Raw genomic sequence first — 14,688 nt, 5'->3', positions numbered from 1 at the left:
TCAGCTCAAAATGGATTAAAGATGCCACATTTGCAATTTAAGCTAAGCCTTTCTGCCCATTTCTATGCTTCTGCAATCCCACTTTCCTTTTCTGAAAGCAATCATCCCTCATTCCTTTGTGAACAACCCACACAAAAAGGGGAAATGACTCATGCAGTGAACCAGTGACTCTCTCTCTACAGCAGTGCCTATAACTTGGTACCTGTAACTACAAGAAGTAAAACTTTTTGAGAAAAATGTAACTGAAGAAAATGCATCACTTTAAGAACAAAAATGCCTTTTTTTCTTTATTTGTCATCTTCAGAGTCTGTTCCCCCCTGCTGCTTTCCTCTGCTACTCCCTAAAAAACAGGAACATGACCTCTCAGTTTTCCTGTATCTAAGTTTACCCTTTGTGGTAGCTTACAGAAACAACAGCTAAGAAAATCTACAGAGCAAAGAAATACTGGAGTGTAAACTACAGATTTACAATATTCTCAAAGACATAGCAAAGTGAAAAAAAAAATCACTCTTCAGAAACCTTAACCATGTGCAAGCTGTGTTGTACCACATCAATGTCTCCATATTTAAGTAAGACCCCAAGGGACATCTCCCTGTTCAGTGAGTCTCTGCTGATAAAGATTTCTCAATTTAGGCCTAATGCATAGTTAATCTAATTTGGTTAAATTAAGTGGAGAAAAACATCCATCCGTTATTAGTGGAACACAACCAGAAAGCAAAATGAAACTGACATCACATGACCACCACTTTAAGACAATTAAAAAGTTAGTAGACATTTCACACAGGTACGTAAACACTTTTCTTGGCAACATCTGCAAACTATACAGTGAACAGTGGGATGACTGGAACATAAGAGTCCGCTCACTTGTTCTAACAGGAAATAGGTAGGCTGGCAGTTATTTATTCAAGACACTGAAAAAAAAATAAAAGTGCACAAAGCTCAGTCACTTCTCTTCAATTGCCTCCTTGCTCAGACTTAGATGGAATAAGCTGCGCCAGAAGATCTAGAAGTCTCCGTGAGCTACCCCTCCAAGAATGATCTACGTGTCTCCATGACCAGGAATGAAGATACTGGTGGCTGCCACGCACTTAATTTTTGTAGGGTGTATCCTTGGGCTCCTAGCTAGCCTACACTGCAGTCCTCAGTCTGGCACAGCCATGGCACATGGTATAAAACCCAATGGCAGGGGAAGGCAATTAAATGAGGGACAGACAGCTGACCCACTTTTAACCTAAGAAAGTCACCTGTAGGAACAAGCAAGTTTGATAATCAGCCCCCAGATCTCTAAATTCTGAAATTGATTTCTTTAAAACTGTATTCAGCTGACCAGCATGTAGTTTCAGGGCAGCACCCTGCAGTGAGACAGGAAAATAGCAATTTTAGACCTACTGTTTTTAATTTGATTTTTTCTATCACTTTCATTTGCAGGTGACAGCTCAGTTCAGATCTGTTCCTTCCCAGTCACACATTTTGCTTCTCTTGACAGAACCTTTTTGTAGATATAAGCACATAAAACTATGCCATCTTGAAGACAACTTCCATTCAATCAAAATATGAATAGCAGGCTTAATGGCAACAGTTACTATTCACAGCAAAAGAAAAAACTCTAGGAAAGGAAAAGAATGAAAAAGAAAGTCAACTGTCAAGAGCTGCTTCAAACTAGCACTGTACCCACCTTACGTTATGCATACCTGAGCTGTCAGATAGAAAAAAAGGGCACCCGCACTGGTAGTGAAAGGAAATGGACCAGGGAATCTACATTTAATTTAAAACTGTCTCAACTCAGTTGAACTAATGCAGGGTGTCTCTGAGCAATATGCCAACCTGCCTGATACAGTCACTGCAGACAATGGGAATCTGAAGTACAACTGGCAAAGGCTCACGCAGGCAGAGTGCCTACACCCCTGCAGGTGCAGGCTGGAGTCTCTCACAGAATCTCTGAGGCTGAAAAAAATGTTACCCATGTGCCACCATAAAAATGTTTATGGCATCACAAAACCCAAGCAAACAGATGTCCATGCCCCTTGACACACCACAAATGCCCAAAATCATGGCCCCAGTGATTTGCAGCAATAGTCTGTGTTGCCTTTTCACAGCAGACATCCGTTTATGGTGTTCGAGCACTGACAGCCCAAGGCCACGGGGGTTCCTCTACTTGCAGACACAACTAGTGGCACAGCACCCAGGGCTGGTGTCCTGCAGGATTGGGTCCACAAAGCCCAGGAGCAGTAGGGGCCTCTGTGGGACCATGGCCCCAAGCAATGTCTGTAGACACCAATGAAGTGGATCAGCTATGCCAGAATATGTCTCAGTACAGCTGATCCTGCTCCAAAAATAATGTATGTTTATAACCTCAGATTAGTATTAAAACTACTCATGACTTTAAGAATATCACACTGATTTTCAAATTCTTCAGCTCGTTCTTTTAAGCCAAAAATTCAACATAAACACTTAGGCAGTCTGTACAGGTATTTTTGTTCTTTAAAGTATTTCAAAGACTCATAAGAATTTATATCAAATCAAACAGTCCACTTCAGGCCTGTTACTCCCTAGTAAAAAAAAAAAAAAAAAAAGGTCTTAAGGAGCTTCTTCTAAAGTGTTATGTCAATATTGGGTATACTTATGTGACAATAATTAAACTACCAGGACCAGCCACGCTGCACTGCCCTGACCCCTGGGGCTGGGGCAAGCTGTGGAAGCCAAAGGAAGTAAAGGGAGAAAGGAAAGGGAGGCCAGAGACAAAGGAAATACAGGCAGTCCTTGGACTTAGGACACAATTGGTTCCTGAAAACTGTGTCTTAAGTTGAAACCTTGTAACTCGGAACAAATTTTCTCATAAGAAACAATGTTATAAATGGGGGGATTGGTTCCTGAACCAAGGCTCAATAACCTGTTTTCACCAAAAATAACACAGAATTTTGTACTTGATCAATTGTAGATCAGTAATATAACTACATTAATGTATGTATATTGTAAACAGCAATCATATTGATTTGGAAGGACTTCTTTGAGGTGACTTTGCTGGACTTTTTGAAGGGCTCTTGGTTGGACTTTTTAAAGGGTTCTTGGCTGGAGTCTTCTCAGGAGCCTTGGCTGCAGGTTTTTCTGGAGTCTTGTCTGCTTTCTTAAAGAAAGTGTCCAAGGAAGTTTGGACAGATGTTCTCCAGGGAGATGGGTGACACAGCTTGTTCGCTGGCGTGGCGTCACATCAGATGGGGGGGGGGAGCAGCCAGGTGGAAACCTGGGAGCTGCAACTTAACCCTTTGTGGCCTGCAGGCTGCCAGTTGGACAGCTTGATTTATATACACAACTAAATTTAATCACCCAAGTTTGAAATATTTTGGGTTTAATAAGGAAGTTGTTAAAAAATAAGTTATTCTTCATAATGTTTTATCTAATGCTGTGTCTGTGTGAAATACAGTCAATAACAGAAGCCATTCAGGTAAATAGGATCCTTAACAAAACAGCTACTACAGAGACCTAACTGAGGCTCAAATTTAATGACCTTGAGTGTAGCAGCTTCAGAGGAAACTTCTGGCTGTAAGAAATATATCTGTGTAAATAACATCTGGCAAAAACATTAATCCTAAAGAAAGTATGTGATACAAAGCATTTTGGTGACTTCCCTCATAGAAATCACCACTGACCACTACCATCAGGATTTCTCCTCTCAAGCCATACCATTTTTCTGACTTTTTGTACATCTTGATGTTCAGACTAAATTCATATTTTAGTTTGTGTCCTCTGCAGCTTTAAATAGGTAAGAGACCGACCTGACTTCTTACACATACAGCTACTGAAATGAGTCATCAGCTGCTTCCCTTAACAAACATAACACACCCAAATTGCAATGTAAGGGATTTCGCAGACTAACTGGGAAGACTCTATTTATTTTTTAAATACCAACCTTATGTTTGTTGCTGTACAAAACAAATTCCCTTCCTGGGGAACGTCACCACACACAGATCACACTGGGGGAACCGGAAAATACTGACAATGCAAGGGTTTGTTTCTGTTTTACATTACAGATGGCAATAACAGCATTATACAGATACAGGATAACACCTGCATTTTGGAAGAAGTGGGTTTGAAGATGATGAAAACTAGAAAGGTTGTTCTGATATATGAAGAGCAGCACAGAAGATAGAAGTAGGAGGAATAAACTAAAGGCACTGTGAAGCAACCACTGCATAAAAGAACAGACCGCAGTCAACCCTCCACATTTTTACTGGACCACAGTGCGTCCTTAGCAAACTTGTACCTACAAAGTGCAGGGGAAGAGAGGATCGACAGGGTGTGGTCCTTAGGCAACTGACTGTGGCTTAAAGACCACCACTGGTACACAGACCCCAGGTGGCAATCACTCAACAAGGTGGTTTACAAAAAGAAACAAGAGCAGAGACAGACTGCACAGGATTGTCCAGATCTCAAAAAGTGAGAACAAGAACTGAAAGTAATTTGCTAGGCTACTGGGAGACTGGTGTGATCTGAATGGAGTAATATAGACCAAGTGGCAGACAAACAGAGGGTTTTGGATGCTGCATTCCAACTGAACTGGGTTGCAAGGCAACATATGATCAATACCTATATCATTCTATCTCAAGGAACCAAGACGACAGACTGGATTGTCCGTGAACTGTAGAGAAAGATGTAGCGTGGTTTGACAACAGATTGGATGTATGGCAATGGGAAAGAGTGGAGTCTATCTAAAATTAGAGGCCTGGGTGACAGGGGAGGATAGTGAATAGCAATAGTGAGAAGGGGGTTTAGGAGATACAATCAGAAGCTTAGTGTGAATCACATTTGATTGAAAGGGCTTCAGAGCATGGAGAAGCAGCTTGAGAAAAAAGACCTGTGAGTCTGGCAAGGTAGATCTGAGTCAGGGTAGAGGTGGTATCAGACCAAGGACAGTGCCTCAGGGCACCATTTCTCAACCTGTGGGTCGCAACCCAAAAGTGAGTCACAAGAATATATGAAAGGGTTGCAAACAAACTTTAAAAATGGATTCTCCTTTAAAAAAAGAGAAAAACCATGGGAAACTGTGGCTTTTCCCTTGCAGGCTGGCAGAGTTCCAGCCTACAAGATGTTGCTTGGGGCCCTCCCACACCACACACACACCCCACCCTGTCCCACACACCCACCACCTGCCTTACATACTGGGGGCGGGGGGAATGGGTCAGGAGTGAGGGGCACTGGGTCGGGAGGGGCAATTGATGTTTACAAATGGGTCCTGGTACAAAAAAGGTTGAGAACCACTGCCTTAGGGCATACTAACAGAGAGAGGGGGCAAAGTAGATCTGAGCAGTAATCCTGGAATAAGAATCAAATAGATGAGAGTCTCAGAAATCCAAAGACAAGAGAGAGCAAGAAATGGCCTGTAGATTCAGCAAAAATAAGGCAGAGCAACAGAGCAGCCAAGAACCTGCATTGCTTCATCCCTTAGAACAGTGGTTCTCAACTTTTTTGTACCAGAACCCATTTGTAAACACTGATGGCCAGTCCCGACCCAGTGCCCTTCATTCCTGACCCGCTGCCCCCCACCTCCAGGTCCCAGCATGTAAGGCAGGGGGTGGGTGTGTGGAGCCTGGGGGGCCCCAAGCATCACCTCACAGGCTGGAACTTCGTCAGCCTGCAAGGGAAAAGCCAGTTTCCCACATTTTTCTCCTCTAAAACAGAATCCATTTTTAAAATGTGTTGATCCATTTTTAAAGTTTGTCTGCAACTTTTTCATATGTTCTTATGACCCACTTTTGGGTCACAACCCACAGGTTGAGAAACGTTGCTTTAGAACAACCAAAAGGCACTGATAGCTCAGTCTTGCTGGTTTTCCCCTTGAACATGAAGTCCCCTGTCTTTTAAGCACATACAAACCAGAGACTAGAAAACTGATCACTATGTAGGGTCTGCTGATAACACTTTCTTCTTTTTTGACTGGAATGAAGCCAGGCTTCATTATGGCCTTCCTCTGGCCCCCTTCATATTTCATATTGGCCTCTGGCTAGCAAATTTCTGGCAAATTTGTTGCCCTTACTTTCAGGAGAAGGTGCTCTCTTGTTCCTTTGCTTCAAAGAATCAGGGGCTCGCTGAACAGCCTTTTCACTCAGCTTTCTTATCTCCAACAGCTCTTCTACAAAGGCATAGTCCAAAGAGCTTTATTACCCAAGCAAACTCCACCTGCACATCAAGGACAGCACAGAAACATCCTTCATTGCATAAAAAAAATAGAAGCACATGCCTTTTTTTTAATATTACAACAAGGTGGCTAGGCATATACAAGGGATCCTTGTTACTTTTTCCTAATCTCCCTTGAGGTATTTTCTAATGGATTTCAGCTCTGGTCCTGGCTGGTTCTGTGTTGTTTGCAAATATCAAACCCTCCTAACCTCACAACTAAATTATAGCATTTCTAAGACATCAATGCACACTACATACACACACACAAATGTCTCAACTAATGTATGCCCACTCACTTATTAAATAAAACTATCACAGCATGTAAAAACCAGTCAACAAGGCAAAGCAAAATATTCCTATTTAAACCACATAGCAGCAATACCATCCCTTTCATCAAACTGACAGCCAGGAGCTGTTGCAACACACTGTAGCCAGGATTCTCCTCTTTGAAACATCCCTTTGCCCTTTTGTTGGTGAAATGTAGTCCACTCGTACCACTAAAAGCTGAAAGTCCAGCAATGGAAGAGCACCTTCATGCCAGCTCAGCTCCGTCTACCAGAAGTGCACTCTATACTGTAAGCAGCGGAACACAATTAAAGAGCCTATTCTGCACCCTGAAAAGTTAAAAAAGAACCATGTCTAGAAGGCAGCAACACATACATTTCAAGGAAAGGACCCAAATTATCTTTATAGACACTTACAAGGTGCCTAGCACAATGGTGTCTGGATACATTTTATGAATGTTCACCTAGTAATCAGGATTTCCAAGGAAGAGAAATGTTAGGTCAGGGAGAGGGCCAGCCAGCCCAAGAATTTCATAGCTAAATTGAAGGTCTAGGAATAAATAAATTTTATAGCTATTTATAAATGTGTCCTGGTTTATGCCCGAGGGCCCTAGAAAGAAGACCGTAAGGTTTGTCACAGAAAATATGAAGAAAAATCTTGTAGAATCTTTTAGAAAAGCCATAAAGACCAATTGCAATGGAAATGGCAGTTTAGAGCATTTTCTCTTGGTGTCTCCCTATTCTGGTAGGCCTGATTGGTGGCTTAGCTCCTCTCCCCCTCTCAATACGATCTCATCAGCTTAGGTTTCTGCCATTCCCATACTCCCACAGATATTATCTGAGCAGTTTCAGGTTTGTGCTGTTACTACTTCTCTTTTAATTTGGGGACTGGTGTGGAGTACCCTAGTGATCTAGTGTTACAGGTCTGCTGAACGCATCTCTTCAGTGTTGCTCATATCTCTTACTCTGTAACAGGCTCTTCTCCAAGGCATTCTCTTTGCTAGAATTTTTCCTTTATGAAATACTTTCCAATGCCTCCACCAGGAACAGGCACTTAATAGAGGAAATCCATTTCATTGCTAAGACCAGTCTGTGCCACTCATGCAGTTTTTAGGCATCCAAGTCGCACAAAAATATTTCACTTTATATCTCATGTAACAGCCTGAATTGTGTGTACATACCTACATGCCTTATGCAGCTACAGTTTCACTCTTTGTGCCTAAGTTTGTTCCTATTGTGCATGCTCAGACATGCTTCACTACTGCCATGGAAGCATCTGAGCCCATTTTCATTTTGTGTTGCTGTTCAGCTTTACCATGGAAGCACAGACATCAAGTGTAAACCTCCAAAACTGTAAAAGGCCAAAAGGATCCACTAGCAACTCTTTAACACTGAACAGACACCAGAGTAATAATAGTGCTAATACTACCTACCTTCTGCCCAATAGCCCAGTGGTTAAGGCAGCACCCCAGAACAACAGAAACTCAGAAGACCTAAGTTCTAAGTTCACTACTACCACAAGGGGATTTAAAAGATAAACCTCTCAACTGACAGAACATTCACATAATTCCAAGATCACAAGCCAAATAATACTGAGGAAAAACTTTCTGTTGAGGCTATCCAGTAGCCCAGCTGAGTGAGAACATAACCTTGGCACAAGAGAACAAGCAAGAGGGTGGGAACCTCAGTCTAGCCCAAGATGATGGATGCTGCCCTAGCAGGGAGGAAGTCAGCCTTTGCTTCTACTGATGTTTGTATATTTTGCATTACAGTCATTGGGAAAACTGCATAAAGATCCACAGGGGGCTCTACCTGGGGTTTGAAACTGCTGGAATGGATGGCCAGACTGCACTGCATTGAGTGGCAGGCCTCATCACAGAGCAGCTTCATGCAGCCAAGACCTCTTGGAAAGCATGGCCCAAAATCCCTAATAGGAAGGAGTGGGCACCAGGGTTTGGAGCAAAGATTAATTCATAGATGTTAGGGGCTAGAAGGGACTTCATGAAATCATCAGGTCCAGCCCCCCTGCATTTGGGTAGGAAAGACTGCTGAAGTCAGATGACCGCAGCAAGGTGCATGTCCAGTTGTTTTTTAAAAATCTCCAGGGTAGGTGATTGTACTACCTCTATGAGGAGAGTCTGTTCTAGACCCTGAACGTTCAAATTGTAAAGAAATTACGGGGTGCATCTACATGAGATGCTTAATGCGCAGTAGCCTAATAACACTGTGAAGTAGCGCGTCACACCACGGACAGTGCTAATACGCTACAGCACAGTAGTCTCACTAAAAAGGCATTTGCCAGCGCTACTGCACAGTAATTCTAATTACTACCCATTTAGTTAGTACTTCATTAAATGCTAAATTACATGTGCAGTAACTACTGTGCATTAATGAATGGGTAGAGGCACCACAGCATCAAGTGAGCTTCCTGATTGACAAGCGATTTGTTTTAAACTCACCCTGTGCATGTCAGGCCAGAGTTCCCTCCCACTTGCCTAATGAAGTTGCATCAGTGTAAGTTCCTGCCCCTGTTACTAAAGCAAGATATTGCCATAACTTATAGTAACATGACCTGAATATACATTGCTGTTAGTACTGGATAAAGTCTATGAACAACCTTGGAAGCAAGGGCTGGAACCTAGAGCTCCCTCCCTCCCAGGGCATGCATCCTCTTGTCTGCTCTCCTTTTGACCTTGTGATTCTCTCTCACTTGGCTGTTCAGTGGGGCAACTTCAACAAAATAAGAGGGCGGTCTGCCTCACAGCCATGTGCCCCAAAGCTTGGAGATTAGGGCACTCTCCTGGATATACAAAGTATAGTTTTGAACCCCTGAGACTGGGGGTGGGCCCAGAAGTCAGCCCAAGTGAGCGATGTCCTGGGCAAATCTTCAACACATTAAGCTAGCTGTGGATGAGGACCAGCAGCTTCATAATGTTCTCCATCCAAATATGATCACATCATAAGACCTGCTAAGATGCACATGCCTTATACAGACCCAAGGAAGTAGAATTCTGAGAAGACAGAGGCATCTTAGCACTAAAATATGCAGAGAAGATCCATCTCTGAAGACCCGCTGAAATCAATGGGAGGGCTACGTGGTTCTGGATGGAAAAGTAACATTTACCTCTAGGGACACATGAGCTATATGTTATTGCCCACTGAATGTCCTGGAGAATTACACATCTGCCCTCATGAAGCAGAATGCTTCCCTGATTCCAGCTGCGTATGGCAGGGCTTTGCCAGCCACTATACACTGGACAACTAGTGACCAAAATGGAAGTCGTACCCTACATGTACCCACATTATTCATGGTCACAAAGCATCTCAACTACTGGGTCATCTAAACCTGCCATGGTAAAAATGTCAGGAACTGCCAGCATGTTTTCTGTTTTTTTTTAAAACAAGTTACAGCTCCCACTGCTGCTATTACTGTGATTACTACTGTAACCACAATATACAAAGGAAGTCTACAGCAGACAGGGACACAAAGTGCAGAAGCTTCATCACAGCAAATGGCATGCATTCTCTTCTCGGTACAGGGCTCACTTCATGATCAAGTTCATTCGGTTGATGAGCAAAAAGATGCCCCCAAAAGCCAAGCTAAAATCTGAAAACCTATCTGACCTCAAGTAATAACAAACCCGACCCTAGCATGTGACAAACCCGTTGGTTCCATCAGGCTCAAAGGAAGGGAGAGGGGAACAGTCAGTAACCCACAGACCCAGGTCAGCTGATCCTGCATCAGAGCTTAGCTATGGATGACCTGCAAACCAGAACCGGACCCGCCTTGCTTCCTTATGCCCATGGTTTGCATGTGAAAAATAAATCTTGCTTTGTCAGTAAAGCAAGTAAGTTTGACTTGGGAGACACCTGAAACAGGATACCAGGTTGTTTCCAAGCTAAAACCATATTGCAAGATTCAAGCTTCCTCCTGCGAACTGCTAGTAAAGCCTGCCCATGTGGGGCTGGCAGCAGGACTGGGGCCTCCATTGGTATGAGTCGGCCACTTGCTCACACCTGTCAACACGCAAACAGGGCCAGAGCTTCTGCTAGCACAGCTCGGCAGCGGGGACCCACTGACTTCAGTGGCGTCCTGTGGGTTTACACAGACTGGGGACGATCCGGGCTAGCCGGGCTGAGGAAGAAGACAACCCCTCACGCGTCAAATCCGCACCTTGTGTGACAGGCGTGGCCAACAATCCCAGGAGCACTCATGCTCGCTCGCAGGGGCTACCTTTGAGCCTGCCTGTCTGTGGGCCGGCCGCACAAACTGCAACCACTTCCTCAAGAGGACAAGAACCGCTGGGCACATGGCAAGGAGGATGCTTCTTTGGCCCAGCAGGGCGTGGAAAGAGCCCTACGGTCTGCGGCGAGACCCTGGAGGCCCGACGGCTTCCGGGCGAGGCGCTCCGCAGAGGGGCCCTCAGGGGCCGGCGCTGGCGCTGGGGGCCCTGGCGCTTCCGACATGAAGCGAGGACGCGAGCCAGGGTCGTCAAAAGAGGGGGCGGCGCTGGGCGCGACACGACCAGGGCTCGCGGGGCCCGAGAACCGCGAGCAGAGGAAGGAGCCGCAGGCCGGGCCGGGACGCGCAGTGCCTCAGTTTCCCCCTCCCGGGGCGGGGCCGAGCCTCCCCCCGCCCAGGGGACGCCACCTCCGCCCGCGGGCGCGCTGGAGCCGCCGGTCCCCGCCGAGCGGCCCCAGCCCGGCCCGGCCCGGCCCCCCGCACCTACTCACCGCGCGCGGCGCCCCCACTCCCGCCCCGCGCGCCGCACAACATGGTGCCGCCGGCGCCGCCAGCCCGCGGCCCCGCCCCCTGCAGCCGGGCCACCGCCCCACGCGCGCCTCACGCCCAATAGCCGCGCGCGGCTCCCCGACAGAGCCTGGCGCGTCCCTTGATAGGCCAGCTCCCAGCCAGTGGAGCGGCTTCGAGAGCTTCCGGCTAATCGCACGGCACCGTGGCCCGTCGGCCAATAGGAGGACGCCCAATTTAACTCTCTCCTTGCCGGGGCTGACGTGGGGGAAGCTCGTCCCCATTAACCCCCTGCCTGCTGGGGCCTGGGCGCTGCCCGGGGTGAGGCGCCGTGCGTTGATCCCGCGCGCAGGGGCAGGACTTCAGGCTGGCACTAGAGCACCTGCATAAGGCCAGACTCAGAGCAGGAGACGGGGCCCAGGCCTGGACTCTACTTCCCCTCCTCCCACCAGTTTTCTCCCCTTGGGGCCAGTGGGACTGGTGCTGGGAGCCACAACCAACCTGCCCCCGTGGGACCATGGCACAGCCGCAGCCCCTTGCCCAAGCACACTGTGCAAATAGCGCCAGGTGGGCCTGAGACAGGAGCCAGCCGCACTGTACACACCCACTGAGAGGGGTGCAAGCTGTTAGGAGCAGCCTGCGTCCTTCAGCAGGTGCCTGCGACCAAGGGAGCACGGTGCTTACGAAAGCTTGTGCTCAACCCCCCTGACTGAGGGGTTCAAGTCGACCCTGCCTGCTTCCCAACTTCATGCCTCTGCTCTAGCTAAGCACCCACCCACTGCCCCAAGGTCCCTTTCCTTGCATTCGCCTTGGGCACCGTTTCCTCTCTGAAGGTCCTGCCATAGTGCAAGCCAAGATAAGAACACTGTTAATCACTGGCATGGGCAGCAGACATAGCCCCAACAGTTCAAGACTGGCAGCTGAAACAATGGGTCTTGGGAATGGCTAAGACTGCTTCTGTTGCACCCTTGCCCCAGACCTTTCCTAGCAGTTCAGCCAAAACGAGAGCCGTACCTCCAAGAGCGAGACGAGGGGAAACTAGTGGCTTTGCACATTCTAAAGAACAAAACAAAAAGAAACAGTTGACCTTTTCTTTGAGGATGGGGCTTGTGCCTAGGATGTGGCACTTGCCGTTCCTGTAAAATCCATTCAAACGAGACAATTATAAACCTTTGGAAAAATCTCATTTTACACAAATCCAAGGATGTAGGTTTTGGTAGCACTGCATGTTGCAGCCATGGTTGTCCGGGAAATATGAGGGGGGGGGGTGTGTGTGTGTGTGTGTGTGTGTGTGTGTGTGTGTGTGTGTGTGTGTGTGTGTGTGTGTGTGTGTGTGTGTGTGTGTGTGTGTGTGTAATATTGGACCAACTGCATAGTTGAGCTGTGTCTGCTTCTCTCCCATAGACCTGAGGAAGCATGCTGTGATACCAGATCAACCACACAGTTGGTCCAGTATCACCAACAAGAAGTCTTGCCTCTCCCAAAGAACACTTGAGATTTTAGCTGCTAATTTTTCAAAAGATTCCCTCCACAATAGGCAAGCTCCATCCCAGGTCAGAGCATACCTTTCCCTGCAATAGCAGTTTTAGTTTTCTACAATCTCTACTTGTTCTACATGTCTGAACTGACATTAGGGAGCTTGTCTGTACTACACTTTAAAGGAATACCCTCCTGGGCCCAGGAAGGGTGGAAGAGGGAACTACCCAGTTGAAATGCAGATGGGGATGTGGACTAGAGTGTGTCACAGGCTCAAAAAAAAAATTGGAAGTTGGGTTATATGACAGAGATTGGAAGTAAGGCAAAGAGACTGGGGAGAAAAAAGCTGAGGAACTGCAAATGGTACAGAGCATGGAGGGATAAAACTAGAACTTGCAAGGCAGAAACAGTAAGACACGAAGCATGAGGAGTGTAGACAGTCTTAGTAGGTAAAGGCAAGTGTTTTGGGATGAGAAGTCAGGAGTAGAAAATGGACAGGCCTGGAACAAAGACTGATTGGAAAGGATGGGGCAGAAGGATTAATGCTCGGAGGGAATGGGCAGGGCAGGACAGGCTGTGCCAACTCCCCTCCTGAGCCTGGAATGAAACACAAAATTCCCAAGTGTTCTGTGAAGCCCATCTCCCTCTACTAACTACTCAAACACAGAGGATGATAACTTACAATTGTCATCAGTGACTCCATTAGCTCAAGGGATAGGAAGTTATGCTGTCTATCTCCAGGTTCCATCTTGCTGATGAACCATGCATATGTCAAAATGATATGACCTGACAGAGGATTTCCCTCCCCTCACCCCCATTTGCCTTTTTAAAAACTAGAGCTGCCACACTTACCTCCATGTTTAAAAGCATGTTGTTAAAGTTGCAAAGTTAAGCCCTCAAAAAAATAAATTTAAAAAAGGAAGTGCCAGAGATACTGTTGGCTACAAATGTCCAACTCGGGATCCTTAAAATTCTAGTTTATTAGGCGGATTGAAACACTATAATAAGTTAAATCATAAACCTTGGGGCTGGTCCCCACACACACACACATGCACACATATACACACACACACACACACAGTAGCAGGCTACAGAGTCAGGTATACCTATCCTACAAGTGCTGGAGTCTGTTGTTGAGGCTTCTTTCAGCGTGGTGTTATCTTCCAGAAAGGGGGGGGGGGGGGGGGGGTCGCTGGCTGGTCCTTCTGGTTGGACAGGTCTAGTCGAGTTGGAGAGCAAGAGGGCGCCCCTGAGGGTCACTTTTCACTGCCTTTTATCTGTCCTTGGCAGACTTTGGTGACTCCCCAGTTTTCAGGTTTGCCCAATCCAGGGGTCATTGACCCTCGTGGGACTTCCCCCCCCACCCTCGGTGGCTACTGGACGGCATCTGTCAGCCCCAGGGGTCGTCCGCATGTATGTTCAGGTTTGGGAGTCCATTGATGAATTTAGAATAGGGCTCTGGGAGGGGTCGATCTGGAGATATTCAGCCCAAAAGTTGGTCTCTGGCATTGATTAACTCAGGCCAGGGCTTCTAGCTCTTGATCAGTGACGTTTAGAGATTTCCCGGTTGTTACATTGTGTTCTATTGAGTTCTTCCCTTGGTTGATCTGCAGCTTCCAGGTGATAATTGCTGTGTGCTACCTTGTTACACATTCAATCACTGATTCACTCACTCTTTCGGGGGCCAGCCTGATACAGAGAAGAGCAATTTGATTCCTGCCCTTGTTAACATTGTTACAATGTATAACTTACTAAAACACATTTAGTTGAAAGGTGAGGAGTGTAAAATATAAGCTACAAATGCCATGGCACACAAATAGATAAAAATACCAAACTACAAGGGGAGATACAAAATGCATACATACAAATTTTAAAACACAATTCCTTATCTTAAAGTGAAAGAGAGAGGAAGGAAGAAAAGGTAGAAAAAGAGAAACATATCCAAAGAGGGGAGCAAATGTAGGCAAGAGGAAAAGGGGACTTTCTGCTACAATACTGTAACCT

At 46.2% G+C, this 14,688-nt stretch overlaps 1 protein-coding gene across 2 annotated transcripts in view; it reads right to left on the bottom strand.

Moving 5' to 3' along the window:
• Positions 1–11,281, bottom strand: part of FAM20B (FAM20B glycosaminoglycan xylosylkinase) — a 41,224-nt gene extending 29,943 nt beyond the window's left edge. Inside the window, exon 1 of one of the 2 annotated variants that reach the window (XM_059728354.1) lies at positions 11,193–11,281. The gene's annotated coding sequence lies outside the window, so the exon portion shown is untranslated. Of the gene's footprint in view, positions 1–10,632; positions 11,121–11,192 lie in introns of those variants that run through there. The other variant, XM_006276822.4, reaches the window with a different exon arrangement.
• Positions 11,282–14,688: the final 3,407 nt, after the last annotated feature.

Source organism: Alligator mississippiensis, chromosome 5 (genome assembly GCF_030867095.1).
Source record: "Alligator mississippiensis isolate rAllMis1 chromosome 5, rAllMis1, whole genome shotgun sequence".
Taxonomy (NCBI): Eukaryota; Metazoa; Chordata; order Crocodylia; family Alligatoridae; genus Alligator; species Alligator mississippiensis.
This window is presented reverse-complemented; position numbering and strand designations above follow the sequence as displayed.